Source organism: Eurosta solidaginis, chromosome 5 (assembly GCF_040869045.1).
Source record: "Eurosta solidaginis isolate ZX-2024a chromosome 5, ASM4086904v1, whole genome shotgun sequence".
Classification (NCBI taxonomy): Eukaryota; Metazoa; Arthropoda; class Insecta; order Diptera; family Tephritidae; genus Eurosta; species Eurosta solidaginis.
In genome coordinates, this window is record NC_090323.1 from 232,465,107 (window position 1) to 232,484,197 (window position 19,091).

A 19,091-nucleotide genomic window follows, 5' to 3' on the forward strand; every position below is an offset into this window, starting at 1 on the left:
GCCAGTTCTGATCAAGGATATATAAAGTGAAGTCACTGGTGTTACGTCTACTTAACCCAACCATTGCAACAAATTTTGAAACAATGAAGTCAATGTGACTAGAAAAAGAGAGTTTGGAGTCAAAAATTACACCCAAGTCTTTACTCTCTTGACAACGATTAAGAGATTTAGCATTTAGTTTGTAGATAAAGTATGTGGCAGTTGTCTTTATGGAATAAGACACAACACAGCATTTTTTTGAATTTAAAAATAAATTATTGTCTGCGCACCATCCGGCAAAAGAGTTCAGATCAGAACTGTTTTTTGTGAAATATATAGTTTTAGTGTTACATTTCAATCATTAAAGGGGAGGAGTGTTGGGGAAACATATTGAGTAAAAAGTGCTAAGTCAGGAGAAACAATTTGTTTTGAGTGCGAAAATTGTGCTAAGTCATAAAATAGCTTTTGGGTTAGCATACATGATTTTTATTTATCTTTTTCAAAGCTTCTGTACTCAAAAGTATTGCAACTAAGGTATCCTCATTCACAGTTTTGAAAAAAAGTTTTTTTCAAAAATTATTAATTTTTTTCGTCTCCTGTAAAATTCGTATAAAGTGACTTAGCACATTTTCACATTAAGCTAACGATATCGAATTTAAGTTAATATGTATGAGCATAACCTTATGTTGAGTTAGGTTGGGTGATCTCATTGATCATTATTACGATTTAAGCAAGAAGACTGTTAAATCCTATGCACTAGTTTGTATATATATGTACCTACCACTCTAACATAGTTCGACAACCAAATTTAAGTATAAGTATGTATGATTGTAAATATGATAAGTAAACATGCCTATTTTAGATTACATTTAAATTTTAAAACTTGTATGTTGGTAAGTATGTATGTAAAAACTTCGAAATTCTATTTCATTATGATCTAAGCTTTTTCTTCATTGCGCATAATTAATTTCAGGGAATCTTATTGTAAGTATTAAGGTAAGTACATATATCTATGTATATCTAGAGGTGGGTATCAATTGCAATATGCAAGTGCATATTGGACTTTGACCTTTATATTTCCTTTGATTTCAGGTTCTTATATTTCTTTTTTCTTTATTCTATAATTATGTATAGTTAAATGTTTATGTGAAACCTTATGCCGGGAAAAATTAAATAATAGTACCTTCCTGTGATCGCACAGAAAATTTGTAAATTTTATCGCTGAGCCCACAGGGTTTTAGCAAATTTAAACCAAAGGCAAGGCGAGAAATATTTAGCCTTTTTATGCCTACTCGCGCTTTAAGTACAAATTTATAGAATAATAATCTATAATTAATATATTTTGTAATAATGTAAATAGCTCCTGTTGATTATAGAAAACGTTTAGGCCGGGGGCCGGTCACGCTGATCCGGCTGCTCGATCCCCAAATCCCTTTAACACAATTGCTTTCTAATAAAAAAATTTCATATAATCACTGGGCCCTTTACTATATAGTTTATTTTTCTTACCCGTTATTATTTATGCTAATATGCTGTTAGCTACGGTATTCTACTAGCGCGGTAGTTAAATTATTTTATTTTTTCTAAGTTAAAATTTCAGCAAATCATCGCCTAAATTTGGACACACATTAAATATCATTATTAGCTACCGTCGATTCCAAAGTTCCAAAGGAAAAGAATGCGGGAAATTTGCGGAAGCTGATACTAAGCCAAATTGAAGTCATGTCTATCGCTATTTCGCTAGACAAAACATAGCATTACAAGTAAGGAAGGTTAAGTTCGGGTGTAACCGAACATTACATACTCAGTTGAGAGCTTGGTGACAACATAACGGAAAATAACCATGTTGGAAAATGAATCGAGGGAAACCCTGGAATGTGTTTGTATGACATGTCTATCAAATGAAAGGCACTAAAGAACATTTTATGAGGGAGTGGGCCATAGTTCTATAGGTGGACGCCATTTAGGGATATCGCCATAAAGGTGGATCAGGGTTGACTCTAGAATTTTTTTGCACGATATGGGTATCAAATGAAAGGTGTTAATGAGTATTTTAAAAGTGAGTGATCCTTAGTTCCATAGCTGGACGCCGTTTCGGGATATCGCCATAAAGGTGGACCAGGGGTGACTCTAGAATTTGTTTGTACGATATGGGTATCAAATTAAAGGTATTAATGAGGGTTTTAAAAGGGAGTGGTGGTAGTTGTATAGGTGGTCGCTTTTCAGAGATATCGCCATAAAGGTGGACCAGGGGTGACTCTAAAATGCGTTTGTACAATATGGGTATCAAAAGAAAGGAGTTAATGAGTATTTTAAAAGGGGGTGGGCCTTAGTTCTATAGGTGGTCGCTTTTTCGAGATGTCGCCATAAAGGTGGACCAGGGGTGACTTTAGAATATGTTTGTAGATATGGGTATCAAATGAAAGGTGTTACTGAGTATTTTAAAGGGAGTGGGCCTTAGTTCTATAGGTGGACGCCTTTTCGAGATATCGCCATAAAGGTGGACCAGAGGTGACCCTAGAATGTGTTTGTACAATATGGGTATCAAAAGAAAGGTGTTAATGAGTATTTTAAAGGGAGGGGGCCTTAGTTCTATAGGTGGACGCCTTTTCGAGATATTGCCATAAAGGAGGACCAGGGGTGACCCTAGAATGTGTTTGTACAATATGGGTATCAAAAGAAAGGTGTTACAGAGTATTTTAAAGGGAGTGGGCCTTAGTTCTATAGGTGGACGCCTTTTCGAGATATTGCCATAAAGGTGGACCAGGGGTGACCCTAGAATGTGTTTGAACAATATGGGTATCAAAAGAAAGGTGTTACTGAGTATTTTAAAGGGAGTGGGCCTTAGTTCTATAGGTGGACGCCTTTTCGAGATATCGCCATGAAGGTGGACCAGAGGTGACTCTAGAATGTGTTTGTACAATATGGGTATAAAGTTAAAGGTATTAATGAGGGTTTTAAAATGGAGTGGTGGTAATTGTATAGGTGGTCGCCTTTTCGAGATATCGCCATAAAGGTGGACCAGGGGTGACTCTAGAATGCGTTTTTACAATATGGGTTGTAGACAAAAATGCCCACAAAGAAAACCAACCAAATAAAAAGTTATTGATCAATTTATTCAATTTGATTTCCGTGTGCGTGTTAAAGAAATTTGATGTTCTCTTCTATGAAATTTTTCCGCGAATGGACATTCCGTTTCATAGAATGTTCGTTTCAGTTGATACATATGTATAATTTGAATTTCATTTATGTGTTGGTACATGTATTGTAAGTATATAAAGATTAATTGCAAGTATTGGAAGTTGACATATAAATTGAGAGGATTTGAACATACATTTTATTATTTGATCAAATAGAAAATTCGAATAAGAATACTCAAATTTGTGCAGGGTTGTATTTCATTTTTACATTTGGGGATTAATAGTATTGCGACAACATTCCACCTTCAGGTGAATCATTATGGAGATTCACAAACGTTTAAAGCGGCTAGCTTGCTGGCTGGTCTTCGTAACTCACCGTGACTAGTTTTGACTACTGCAGATCGCACTTGTCCATCTTTTGCTGTTATTACTTCTTTGATTCGCCCTTTTATCCATTGACTACGAGGTAGACTAGCGTCGCATATTATTACTAAATCGCCAAACTTCAATGGCTCGACTGGTTCCCTCCATTTGGAACGACACAATAATGTTGGCAAATATTCGCAGGTTCATCTTTTCCAAAGGCGGTCTTTTAGTGCTTGCGCTATTCTATATTGTTTTCTCAAACAAACGTTTTCTTCGTCATTAGTCGGCGTTTGGGTTGAATTTAGGCAACCAAATAAAAAGTGGTTTGGTGTTATGGGCTCTTCATCCGTGGGTGAAATTGGGACGTCTGTGAGTGGTCGACTGTTAATTATGTTTTCGGCCTCAATCAATGTGCTTCTAAAGGTTTCGAGACGTGGAGCTTCCTCTTTTAAGACTCCCTGCAAAAGCCGTTTCACACACTGGACCAATCTTTCCCAGCACCCTCCAGCGGACGGATGCGCAGGACAATTAAAAATCCATTCGATGCCACGTTTTGCACATTCTTTCTCAATCTGGGTAAAGTCCCATAAACGTTCTTCATCTTTTAACATTTTCTGCGCACCAATAAAGTTTGTCCCATTGTCGCTACGTAGTCGAATTGGTATACCTCGGCGGTTGACAAAATTTCGTAGGCAAATTAAAAACGCATCTGTTGATAGGTCTTCTGCCACCTCCAGATGAACGGCTCTGACTGTTAAACACGTGAAAAGTGCGACCCAACGTTTTTCACGACGACGACCAATTGTTATTTGAAATGGACCACAATAGTCGACACCTACGTAGCTAAACGGACGGACGAAAGGCGTCAAACGATCCGCTGGCAGCTGACCCATCATTGGCGTGTTTGGCTTGGCGACATTGGCTTGGCATATAAGGCACGATCGCTTGACGGAACTCAATACTGAACGAATATGTGGTACCCAGAACTTTTGGCGAACTTCATTTATCGTAAGACTTTCATTTTGATGGTGAAATTTCTCATGCAAATATGTGACGACTAAACGTGTAAAATAGTGATGTTGTGGCAAAATGATGGGGCGACGTGCTGAAACAGGAAGGCAGTATGCTGCGTCGATTCTACCATTAACCTTTAGAAGACCATCATCATCGACGAAAGGCGTTAATGCATATATGTGACTGGACTTAGATACGTTTTGTTTTGAGCGTAGTTCGGCGAATTCGCTGGCGAAACATTCCTCCTGTACGCGGCGACACAGTGTTTTTTCTGCTTCTGCTATTTCTGAGGCTTTGTGTTCTCCGATACGTCGGCACCGGTGTCTGCCGTTGGAAATGAAGCGCTGTACCCAGCTCATGACTCTGAGAACCTTCAAATAAGAAGACAATTTTTTAAAATTAATTATATACTCATCCTTTGGCGATGTCAGGACTAGGCAGGTCCTCTTCTCCTCTGCGGCACAATCATTTGGTACGAAATCTGCTAGTTCTTGTGGCCATTCTTCTTCTTCCAATTGTAGAAACTCTGGACCCTTTAGCCATCTGTGATTTGGATCAAACTGTGGTACTAGTTTACCTCGAGTAGCATCATCTGCTACATTAAGCGCAGTTGACAACCACCTCCATTGAGACGACATAGTGGTGGACAAAATCTCTGCGATTCTGCTGGCGACGAACTGTTTATACTCTCTAGTGGTGGACTTAATCCAGAGTAAAACAGTTTTGGAATCACTCCAGAAAACAACACGATCAATGTTTACGTCATGGCATTCAATTATGGATTTATGCAAACGGCCTCCAAGAACTGCCGCCTGTAATTCCAAACGAGGGACTGTCATACCCTTTACAGGAGCGCATCTTGACTTAGCTGCGACGAAGACGACATCCACATTGCTACCTGTTTTTATTCGCCAATATGCTACAGCTGCGTAGGCGCTGAAACTCGCGTCGACAAACACTTGCAGTTGAATCTCATTGGCTGACATTAATCTTTCAGAATAGCAGCGTGGGACAGAGAAACTCGATACCTTTTGGAAAAACTCCCACCATGACGTCCATTTAATGTTAAGTTGTTATGGCAGTGGCTCATCCCATTCGATTTGATATCTCCAGAGTGACTGTTGCAAAAGTTTGATGTATATTGTTATATTTGCGAGAAATCCAAACGGATCGTAAATGGCCATAACAATACCGAGAAGTTCTCTTTTCGTAGGCGGTCGTTTGCAATTTAGTACATCACGTGAAATTTTGTGAAATTTAACGTGGAATTCGAAGTTGTCGTTAAGGGTATTCCAAAACATGCCCAAAACTTTATCGGCAGCTGATTTATGTTCCATATCAACATATGTTACGTATGTGTCACCTTCTCTCCCCAGTTTGATTTGTAAAGATTTGTCATTTGACACGAAGTTCCGCAATTTGAAACCTGCTGCTGAGTTGATGTATATAACTTCTCTTACGACTTCCTCAGCTTCGACTGAGTTCGCAAAACTGACTACCAAATCGTCGACATACATATTATTAACAACGACGGTGGCTCCTCGTGGCATAACAGACTCATATTCCTTGGCGTTTAAATTTTTAATATATTCTGCACAGCATGGCGAGCACACGGCTCCGAAAATCATGGATTGCATTACGTATACTCGAACGGGCTCTGACGAATCCCCATCACGCCACAAAAATCGCTGTGAGTTCTGATCGACATCCCTTATGGCTACTTGGGAAAATATCTCTTGTATATCGGCCGCTACTGCTACAGAGCCTTGACGGAATTTGTATATTACGGCGATAAGTGACTGTGCATGTTCCGGCCCTTTAGGCAAAGCCGAATTAAGTGAAACATTGGATGTGGCAGCGGCTGCGTCAAACACAATTCGAAGCTTGTTGGGCTTATGTGGATTTACTACCCCAAAATGTGGCAAATACCATGTGGTTGGACTTGTTTGTGCAACCTCATCTCGCGACAATAACCTAGCATACCCTTTTTGAACTTACTTCTCAATTTCGCTTCTATATCTTGTGTTGAAATTACTATCTTTTGACATACGCGACTCTAGGTTTCTCAAGCGCTGATATGCCATGTCAAAACTAATTGGAAGTGTTGTGTGATCACTGCGCCACAACAATCCAACTTCGTATTTTTGATCCAACTCTTTCGTTGTTTCTTCCCAAATCACTCTGGCACGTCGATTGTCATCGGACTCCAATATAATGTTAGTGCTACGTACACCAAAACTATCAACTGAGTAGTACTCACTCACCAGTTTATGCAACTCTTGTAATGACTGTTTCTTGTGGACATGCAACACGCGTGGATGCATTTCTTGGCTTTGCTTGAGTGGTCCATATACTACCCACCCCAACTGAGTTGCTATTGCGATAGGCTTGTTTGGTCCTGCATCGACGGTTTTATTGGAAATACCCAAATAACTATTGTCGAGACCCAGTAAAACTACAGGTTTGGCATTATAATAGCTTGTTATGGGCAACGACTGAAGGTGAGCAAACTTTTCTTTTTCAAACGACTGGATTGGTAAATTAAGCGACCTTACCGTGTGAACATTTTTAATATTATATTCGGCATAACTACCCTTGATTGTGACTGAAACTTTTCTAGAATTTTCTTTAACCTGACTCTCACCATACCATTGCAAAGTCAGAGGTATGGTTTGACCACGTAGACCTAATGTGTTAGCGACGTTCTCTTCCAAAAGAGTGATAGATGAACCCTCATCAAACATTGCATATACAGATATACTTCCGTTTGGCCCAGACAATGTTATTGGCAATATCTTAAAAAGCGTTGATTGTTTATCATCATGACAATTTAATACACGTTGCACTTCTTCAGGGGTTGGAGCTAATTGAGATGCATCCAAATGCAACAACTTATGATGCATCCATTTACAACCATTATATGAACATTCTTTACGTTGGCGACAATTACCCAGACTATGCCCTTTACGAAGACACCTAAAGCATAATCTGTTGTTTTTGACAAAACTCCATTTTGTTGGTATATCACCCGATAGAAACTGACGACAATCTTCTAGTTTGTGTGACTGTCCCCACTTTATGCGTGTACCTTTCGTTTCAGACTGTACCTCGTTATTATACAGGACTCTGCGTGTAGAATTTGTAGCAGATCCATTGTGACGTGTTACTGTGCGTGACTGCGAAGTCGACGTTGACTGCGATACGTTGGCTTGAATAGTCCGAAGCGAGACATCTGACACTCCTGGCAATAAATAAACGACTTTAGCTATTTCACTTAACCACTCACTAAAGTTTTCCACTGTTGGAAAAGGTACAATAGTTGCTGCTCTTTGGCTCCATTCATACTGCTTGGATGGCGGTAACTTTCCAACTAAACATTCGAGTAGCGTAGGGTTCATTAAATGATGTGAACACCTAGCTGATTTAAAAAAGGCAATAATATTTCTGACGCGATTCGAGAAATCCAATATTTGATCTAAGTGATTCTCGTTTATAGGCTGAAATCGTTGTACTTTTTGCAGTTGTGCTTTAATTAGTAATTCCGGACGACCGAAGTTGAATTCCAACTCCTGAATGACCCGTGGAACATCTTCGGGGTAGATAAGCAACGACGTGACGGCTCTCTTAGCAGCACCTTGCAGCGCTTTGTGAAGGCGCATTAGGTTCTGCCTGTTGCTATAATGGAATTCATTTGTTGTATCATTATAATTGACCAAAAACAAAGGCCAATCTTCTGGATTGCCATCGAAATTTGGCAATGGAAATAGCTTGACGGCAGAATTATCCATGAAAGTTAAGGCGGCGCTGTTCATGGTAGGCGTTTGCGTTGGCGTTAGCGGCATATATGTTGATGATGGTGTCGGCTGAATTCTTCCTTGTTGTTGTATTGACGGCTGATTTTGCGATAATAAATGCGCATGACTTGACGTTGACATTTGCGATTGATTTTGCGCTGACTGCGCTTGCATAGACGCTGGCATTTGTGACTGATTTTGCGCTGACTGCGCTTGCATATACGTTGACGTTTGCGTTGGCGACTTCATGGTTTCGGGAGTTGCAGCGTTGACAAAGCTGACTCCGATTTCTTGCCTGTTACCAATTGCATCACTTCGCAGCGCTTGTACACATGCTTGCAATGACGCAATGCTAGAAACCAATAATGCGATTTGGTCACTGGCAATGGCAACGACTGAAGCACCCGCTAATTCTCCGCACCTCCTGACTGGTCAGCTTGCTGTTCTTCCATCTCGCTTGATGAATCGTACTGCGACTTGTCACTCAATGACTCCTGGCTTTTTGTAATTTTCCTTTTTTGTAATCTCGTAAACATTTAAATTTTAATACACGATATAGAGAACAAATTTCTTTAAACAAATGTAGACAAAAATGCCCACAAAGAAAACCAACCAAATAAAAAGTTATTGATCAATTTATTCAATTTGATTTCCGTGTGCGTGTTAAAGAAATTTGATGTTCTCTTCTATGAAATTTTTCCGCGAATGGACATTTCGTTTCATAGAATGTTCGTTTCAGTTGATACATATGTATAATTTGAATTTCATTTATGTGTTGGTACATGTATTGTAAGTATATAAAGATTAATTGCAAGTATTGGAAGTTGACATATAAATTGAGAGGATTTGAACATACATTTTATGATTTGATCAAAGAGAAAATTCGAATAAGAATACTAAAATTTGTGCAGGGTTGTATTTAATTTTTACATTTGGGGATTAATAGCATTGCGACAACATGGGTATCAAACGAAAGGTGTTAATGAGTATTTTAAAAGGGAGTGGGCCTTAGTTCTATAGGTGGAAGCCGTTGCGAAATATCGCCATAAAGGTGGACCAGGGGTGACTCTAGATTGTGTTTGTACGATATGGGTATAAAATTGATGGTATTAATGAGGGTTTTAAAAGGGAATGGTGGTAGTTGTATAGGTGGTCGCCTTTTCAGAGATATCGCCATAAAGGTGGACCAGGGGCGACTCTAGAATGCGTTTGTACGATATGGGTATAAAATAAAATGTATTAATGAGGGTTTTAAAAAGGAATGGTGGTAGTTGTATAGGTGGTCGCCTTTTCGAGATATCGCCATAAAGGTGGACCAGGGGTGACTCTAGAATGCGTTTGTACAATATGGGTATCAAAGGAAAGGTGTTAACGAGTATTTTAAAAGGGAGTGGACCTTAGTTCTATAGGTGGAAGCCGTTGCGAAATATCGCCATAAAGGTGGACCATGGGTGACTCTAGAATGTGTTTGTACGATATGGGTATAAAATTAAAGGTATTAATGAGGGTTTTAAAAGGGAGTGGTGGTAGTTGTATAGGTGGTCGCCTTTTCGAGAGATCGCCATAAAGGTGGACCAGGGGTGACTCTAGAATATGTTTCTAAGGTATGGGTATCAAATGAAAGGTGTTAATGAGTATTTTAAAAGGGCGTGGGGCTTAGTTCTATAGGTGGACGCCTTTTCGAGATATCGCCATAAAGGTGGACCAGAGGTGACCCTAGAATGCGTTTGTACAATATGGGTATCAAACGAAAGGTGTTAATGAGTATTTTAAAAGGGAGTGGGCCTTAGTTCTATAGGTGGAAGCCGTTGCGAAAAATCGCCATAAAGGTGGACCAGGGGTGACTCTAGAATGTGTTTGTACGATATGGGTATAAAATTGAAGGTATTAATGAGGGTTTTAAAAGGGAATGGTGGTAGTTGTATAGGTGGTCGCCTTTTCAGAGATATCGCCATAAAGGTGGACCAGGGGCGACTCTAGAATGCGTTTGTACAATATGGGTATCAAACGAAAGGTATTAATGAGTATTTTAAAAGGGAGTGGGCCTTAGTTCTATAGGTGGAAGCCGTTGCAAAATATCGCCATAAGGGTGGACCAGGGGTGACCCTAGAATTTGTTTGTACGATATGGGTATCAAATTAAAAGTATTAATGAGGGTTTTAAAAGGGAGTGGTGGTAGTTGTATAGGTGGTCGCCTTTTCAGAGATATCGTCATAAAGGTGGACCAGGGGCGACTCTAGAATGCGTTTGTACAATATGGGTATCAAACGAAAGGTATTAATGAGTATTTTAAAAGAGAGTGGGCTGAGTTCTATAGGTGGAAGCCGGTGCGAAATATCGCCATAAAGGTGGACCAGGGGTGACTCTGGATAGTGTTTGTACGATATGGGTATAAAATTAAAGGTATTAATGAGAGTTTTAAAAGGGAGTGGTGGTAGTTGTATATGTGGACGCCTTTTCGAGATATCGCCATAAAGGTGGACCAGGGGTGACTCTAGAATATGTTTGTAAGATATGGGTATCAAATGAAAGGTATTAATGAGTATTTTAAAAGGACGTGGGGCTTAGTTCTATAGGTGGACGCCTTTTCGAGATATCGCCATAAAGGTGCACCAGGGGTGACCCTAGAATGTGTTTGTACAATATGGGTATCAAAGGAAAGGTGTTACTGAGTATTTTAAAGGGAGTGGGCCTTAGTTCTATAGGTGGAAGCCGTTGCGAAATATCGCCATAAAGGTGGACCAGGGGTGACTCTAGAATCTGTTTGTACGATATGGGTATAAAATTGAAGGTATTAATGAGGGTTTTAAAAGGGAATGGTGGTAGTTGTATAGGTGGTCGCCTTTTTAGAGATATCGCCATAAAGGTGGACCAGGGGTGACCCTAGAATGCGTTTATACAATACGGGTATCAAACGAAAGGTGTTAATGAGTATTTTAAAAGGGAGTGGGCCTTAGTTTTATAGGTGGAAGCCGTTGCGAAATATCGCCATAAAGGTGGACCAGGGGTGACTCTAGAATGTGTTTGTACGATATGGGTATAAAATTGAAGGTATTAATGAGGGTTTTAAAAGGGAATGGTGGTAGTTGTATAGGTGGTCGCCTTTTCAGAATGCGTTTGTACAATATGGGTATCAAACGAAAGGTATTAATGAGTATTTTAAAATGGAGTGGGCCTTAGTTCTATAGGTGGAAGCCGTTGCAAAATATCACCATAAAGGTGGACCAGGGGTGACTCTAGATAGTGTTTGTACGATATGGGTATAAAATTAAAGGTATTAATGAGAGTTTTAAAAGGGAGTGGTGGTAGTTGTATAGGTGGACGCCTTTTCGAGATATCGCCATAAAGGTGGACCAGGGGTGACTCTAGAATATGTTTGTAAGATATGGGTATCAAATGAAAGGTATTAATGAGTATTTTAAAAGGGCGTGGGGCTTAGTTCTATAGGTGGGCGCCTTTTCGAGATATCGCCTTAAGGTGCACCAGGGGTGACCCTAGAATGTGTTTGTACAATATGGGTATCAAAGGAAAGGTGTTACTGAGTATTTTAAAGGGAGTGGGCCTTAGTTCTATAGGTGGAAGCCGTTGCGAAATATCGCCATAAAGGTGGACCAGGGGTGACTCTAGAATGTGTTTGTACGATAAAAGGTATTAATGAGGGTTTTAAAAGGGAGTGGTGGTAGTTGTATAGGTGGTCGCCTTTTCGAGATATCGCCATAAAGGTGGACCAGGGGTGACTCTAGAATGCGCTTGTACAATATGGGTATCAAACGAAAGTGTTAATGAATATTTTAAAAGGGAGTGGGCCTTAGTTCTATAGGTGGAAGCCGTTGCGAAATATCGCCATAAAGGTGGACCAGGGGTGACTCTCTAGAATGTGTTTGTACGATATGGGTATAAAATTAAAGGTATTAATGAGGGTTTTAAAAAGGAATGGTGGTAGTGGTATAGGTGGTCGCCTTTTCGAGATATTGCCATAAAGGTGGACCAGGGGTGACTCTAGAATATGTTTGTAAGATATGGGTATCAAATGAAAATTGTTAATGAGTATTTTAAAAGGTTGTGGGACTTAGTTTTATAGGTGGAAGCCGTTGCGAAATATCGCCATAAAGGTGGACCAGGGGTGACTCTAGAATGTGTTTGTACGATATGGGTATAAAATTGAAGGTATTAATGAGGGTTTTAAAAGGGAATGGTGATAGTTGTATAGGTGGTCGCCTTTTCAGGATGCGTTTGTACAATATGGGTATCAAACGAAAGGTATTAATGAGTATTTTAAAATGGAGTGGGCCTTAGTTCTATAGGTGGAAGCCGTTGCGAAATATCGCCATAAAGGTGGACCAGGGGTGACTCTAGATAGTGTTTGTACGATATGGGTATAAAATTAAAGGTATTAATGAGAGTTTTAAAAGGGAGTGGTGGTAGTTGTATAGGTGGACGCCTTTTCGAGATATCGCCATAAAGGTGGACCAGGGGTGACTCTAGAATATGTTTGTAAGATATGGGTATCAAATGAAAGGTATTAATGAGTATTTTAAAAGGGCGTGGGGCTTAGTTCTATAGGTGGACGCCTTTTCGAGATATCGCCATAAAGGTGCACCAGGGGTGACCCTAGAATGTGTTTGTACAATATGGGTATCAAAGGAACGGTGTTACTGAGTATTTTAAAGGGAGTGGGCTTTAGTTCTATAGGTGGAAGCCGTTGCGAAATATCGCCATAAAGGTGGACCAGGGGTGACTCTAGAATGTGTTTGTACGATAAAAGGTATTAATGAGGGTTTTAAAAGGGAGTGGTGGTAGTTGTATAGGTGGTCGCCTTTTCGAGATATCGCCATAAAGGTGGACCAGGGGTGACCCTAGAATGCGTTTATACAATATGGGTATCAAACGAAAGGTGTTAATGAGTATTTTAAAAGGGAGTGGGCCTTAGTTTTATAGGTGGAAGCCGTTGCGAAATATCGCCATAAAGGTGGACCAGGGGTGACTCTAGATAGTGTTTGTACGATATGGGTATAAAATTAAAGGTATTAATGAGAGTTTTAAAAGGGAATGGTGGTAGTTGTATAGGTGGTCGCCTTTTCAGAATGCGTTTGTACAATATGGGTATCAAACGAAAGGTATTAATGAGTATTTTAAAATGGAGTGGGCCTTAGTTCTATAGGTGGAAGCCGTTGCGAAATATCGCCATAAAGGTGGACCAGGGGTGACTCTAGATAGTGTTTGTACGATATGGGTATAAAATTAAAGGTATTAATGAGAGTTTTAAAAGGGAGTGGTGGTAGTTGTATAGGTGGACGCCTTTTCGAGATATCGCCATAAAGGTGGACCAGGGGTGACTCTAGAATATGTTTGTAAGATATGGGTATCAAATGAAAGGTGTTAATGAGTATTTTAAAAGGGTGTGGGACTTAGTTCTATAGGTGGAAGCCTTTTCGAGATATCGCCATAAAGGTGGACCAGGGGTGACTCTAGAGTGTGTTTGTACGATATTGGTATCAAATTAAAGGTATTAATAAGAGTTTTAAAAGGGAGTGGTGGTAGTTGTATATGTGAAGGCGTTTTCCAGATATCGACCAAAATGTCGACCAGGGTGACCCAGAACATCATCTGTTGGATACCGCTAATTTATTTATACATGTAATACCTGCCAAGATTTCAAGGGTTTTTTATTTCGCACTGCAGAACTTTTTCATTTTCTTCTACTTAATATGGTAGGTGTCACACTTAATATGGTAGGTGTCACAACCATTTTACAAAGTTTTTTCTAAAGTTATATTTCGCCTCAATAAACCAATCCAATTACCATGTTTCATCCCTTTTTTCGTATTTGGTATAGAATTATGAAATTTTTTTCATTTTTCGTAATTTTCGATATCGAAAAAGTGGGCGTGGTCATAGTCGGATTTCATTCATTTTTTATACCAAGATAAAGTGAGTTCAAGTAAGCACGTGAACTAAATTCATTAAAGATATGTCGATTTTTGCTCAAATTATCGTGTTAACGGCCGAGAGGAAGGACAGACGGACGACTGTGTATAAAAACTGGGCGTGGCTTCAACCGATTTCGCCCATTTTCACAGAAAACAGTTAACGTCATCAAATCTATGCCCCTACCAAATTTCAAATGGATTGGTAAATTTTTGTTCGACTTATGGCATTAAAAGTATCCTAGACAAATTAAATGAAAAAGGGCGGAGCCACACCCATTTTGAAATTTTCTTTTATTTTTGTATTTTGTTGCACCATATCATTACTGGAGTTGAATGGTGACATAATTTACTTATATACAGTAAAGATATTAAATTTTTTGTTAAAATTTTACTTTAAAAAAATTTTTTTTTTAAAAGTGGGCGTGGTCCTTCTCCGATTTTGCTAATTTTTATTAAGCGTACATATAGTAATATGAGAAACGTTCCTGCCAAACTTCATCATGATATCTTGAACGACTGCCAAATTACAGCTTGCAAAAGTTTAAATTACCTTCTTTTAAAAGTGGGCGGTGCCACGTCCATTGTCCAAAATTTTACTAATATTCTATTCTGCGTCATAAGTTCAACCCACCTACCAAGTTTCATCGCTTTATCTGTCTTTGGTAATGAATTATCGCACTTTTCGGGCGTGGTTATAGTCCGATATCGTTCATTTTAAATAGCGATCTGAGATGAGTACTCAGGAACCTACGTACCAAATTTCATCAAGATACCTCAAAATTTACTCAAGTTATCGTGTTAACGGACGGACGGACGGACGGACATGGCTCAATCAAATTTTTTTTCGATCCTGATTATTTTAATATATGGAAGTCTATATCTATCTCGATTCCTTTATACCTGTACAACCAACCGTTATGCAATCAAACTTAATATACTCTGTGAGCTCTGCTCAACTGAGTATAAAAAGGAAATTAAAAAAATGCGTTTATTTTTCTGAGAGATACAGGGTATCCGTGTATTTAGAAAAGTATGCGGGTAATCAGTTTAAAATCTTAATATATAAAAAAAGACGTGTCAAAAATTTTTGGCCGCGATGTACTCCTAAACTACTGAACCGATTTTTAATTTGTTTTACACCCCGTGTATAGTTTGATCTAACTTGAAAGATAGAATTCGTTATATCTCAGTTTATAGTAGCTATATTATTTTCAGGAGGTGCGGATATACTTCCGTGTAATTGCTTGGTGTTTAATTAAACAACGTGCTTATTAATAAAAAATATTATAGCGAATGATATCAAGTATAGCACATCACCAGGCCCGCCGAGAGGGAGGTGGGGGGGGGGGGGGAGGGTTTCTGAGGGGGCCTGCGATTTAGAGGTACTATGACATTTTTTTTAATTCAGGAGATTCTTTAATTGTTCCATGTGCAATTTTTAAACCGAATTTCAAAAGCAACGAAAATCTGCGTTTCGTTTTAATATTATAGTGAAGTGTGAAAAATAAAAATCTATATATATAAAAAGAGAGGCTAAAATGAGTGTTGGTTGGTCGCCGGTGTTTGAAGAGATGCGCTGCTCGATTTTGTTCAAACTTTCACACAAGTTGCGTAAACCTCACGCGGTGGTCACTACATAGGTTTGGTTGCGATCAACGTACAGAGTCTCGAGATATAGGCCAAAACGTGGGCCAGTGAATGCCTAGACAGTGTTTATAAAATATGGATATCAAATGAAAGCTGTTGATGAGTGCTTTAGTACAGAGTAATATATTATCCAGAGACGGGCTGGAACTGGGATTAGGACTAGGACTGGGACTGAGACTCGGAGTGGGACTGGGACTGGGACTGGAATAAAATACATACCACCCGCTGGAACAGGCAATAAGGGATGCAGAAGAATGAGAAGAAATTGAGAGAAGAGAAAAGAGAGAAGGAGAATGAGATTGAGAAAGATATAGAATGAGACGAAGATGGAGAGAGATGAAGCGAAAAAGACGGAGGGAGGGGTGAATAAAAGTATTAGGAAAAAGTGAAGAGGGGGAGGGCACAGTCAGACGGAAAAAGCTTATTAAAATGTATGCAAATAGGCCCAATTTAGGGCAGGACAACGTCTGCCGGGTTTTCTAGTACGATATATGGAATAAAGCTTGCATTTGCAGATAAAGGAAAACGATGTTATCATGTACCCATGGTACACGACCAAACGGAAGAATTCCAATCAGGTGCTTAGATATATGTTATAGAATAATTCCGTCGTCTTGGCAAATACTAGCAGTTTTGTAGGACAAAGCTTAATTGCTGCTTCAAGATCTGGCAGCTCTGCCGCCCCTAATAGCTGGAGCCTTGAACCGGCGAGCGCAGGACATGAACACAGAACGTGTTCAACCGTTTCTTTCTGCAGCCCACACTTCTTTCACTCGCTGTTACTGACCGGACCTAACTTATAAGCATGTGACGCCAGCAGGCAGCGTCCAGTCAGTATGCCCATCGTGAGCCTTAAGTCTTCTCTCTTCAGAGATATGAGCCACTTTGTGAGTCTAATATCGTAGTCATTACACATGATCTTATAAATTCTGTTCGTGGTATTACATATATAAATAAATTAGCGGTACCCGACAGATGACGTTCTGGATCACCCTGGTTCACATTTTGGTCGATATCTCGAAAACGCATTCACATATACAACTAAGGGCCACTCCCTTTTAAAACCCTCATTAATACCTTTAATTTGATACCCATATCGTACAAACACATTCTAGACTCACCCCTGGTCCACGTTTATGGCGATATCTCGAAAAGGCGTCCACATATAGAACTAAGGCCCACTCCTTTTTAAAATACTCATTAACACCTTTCATTTGATACCCATATCGTACAAACAAATTCCAGAGTCACCTCTGGTCCACCTTTATGGCGATATCTCGAAAAGGCATTCACCTATAGAACTAAGGCCCACACCCTTTTAGAATACTCATTAACAACTTTCATTTGATACCCATATCCTACAAACAAATTCCAGAGTCACCCCTGGTCCACCTTTATGGCGATATCTCGAAAAGGCGTCCACCTATAGAACTAAGGCCCACTCCCTTTTAAAATACTCATTAATACCTTTCATTTGTTACCCATATCGTACAAAAAAATTCTAGAGTCACCCCTGGCCCACCTTTATGGCGATATCTCGAAAAGGCATTCACCTATAGAACTAAGGCCCACTCCCTTTTAAATTACTCATTAACAACTTTCATTTGATACCCATATCGTACAAACAAATTCCAGAGTCACCCCTGGTCCACCTTTATGCCGATATCTCGAAAAGGCGTCCACCTATAGAACTAAGGCCCACTCCCTTTTAAAATACTAATTAACACCTTTCATTTGATACCCATATCGTACAAACAAATTCCAGAGTCACCCCTGGTCCACCTTTATGCCGATATCTCGAAAAGGCGTCCACCTATAGAACTAAGGCCCACGCCCTTTTAAAATACTCATTAACACCTTTCATTTGATACCCATATCGTACAAACAAATTCCAGAGTCTCCCCTGGGCCACCTTTATGGCGATATCTCGAAAAGGCGTCCACCTATAGAACTAAGGCCCACTCCTTTTAAAATACTCATTAACACCTTTCATTTGATACCCATATCGTACAAAAAAATTCTAGAGTCACCCCTGGTCCACCTTTATGGCGATATCTCGAAAAGGCATTCACCTATAGAACTAAGGCCCACTCCCTTTTAAAATACTCATTAACACCTTTCATTCGATACCCATATCGTACAAACAAATTCCAGAGTCACCCCTGGTCCACCTTTATGGCGGTATCTCGAAAAGGCGTCCACATATAGAACTAAGGCCCACGCCCTCTTAAAATACTCATTAACACCTTTCATTTGATACTCATATCCTACAAACAAATTCTAGAGTCACCCTTGGTCCACCTTTATGGCGATATCTCGAAAAGGCGTCCACATATAGAACTAAGGCCCACGCCCTCTTAAAATACTCATTAACACCTTTCATTTGATACTCATATCGTACAAACAAATTCTAGAGTCACCCCTGGTCCACCTTTATGGCGATATCTCGAAAAGGCGTCCACCCATAGAACTAAGGCCCACTCCCTTTTAAAACACTTATTAACACCTTTCATTTGATACTCATATCGTACAAAAAAATTCTAGAGTCACCCCTGGCCCACCTTTATGGCGATATCTCGAAAAGGCATTCACCTATAGAACTAAGGCGCACGCCCTTTTAAAATACTCATTAACACCTTTCTTTTGATACCCGTATCGTACAAACAAATTCTAGAGTCACCCCTGGTCCACCTTTATGGCGATATCTCGAAAAGGCATTCACCTATAGAACTAAGGCCCGCGCCCTTTTAAAATACTCATTAACACCTTTCATTTGATACCCATATCGTACAAACAAATTCCAGAGTCACCCCTGGTCCACCTTTATGGCGATATCTCGAAAAGGCGTCCACCTATAGAACTAAGGCCCACGCCCTTTTAAAATACTCTTTAACACCTTTCATTTGATACCCATATCGTACAAACAAATTCCAGAGTCACCCCTGGTCCACCTTTATGGCGATATCTCGAAAAGGCGTCCACCTATAGAACTATGGCCCACGCCCTTTTAATATACTCATTAACACCTTTCATTTGATACCCATATCGTACAAACAAATTCCAGAGTCACCCCTGGTCCACCTTTATTGCGATATCTCGAAAAGGCGTCCACCTATAGAACTAAGGCCCACTCCCTTTTAAAATACTCATTAACACCTTTCATTTGATACCCATATCGTACAAAAAAATTCTAGAGTCACCCCTGGTCCACCTTTATGGCG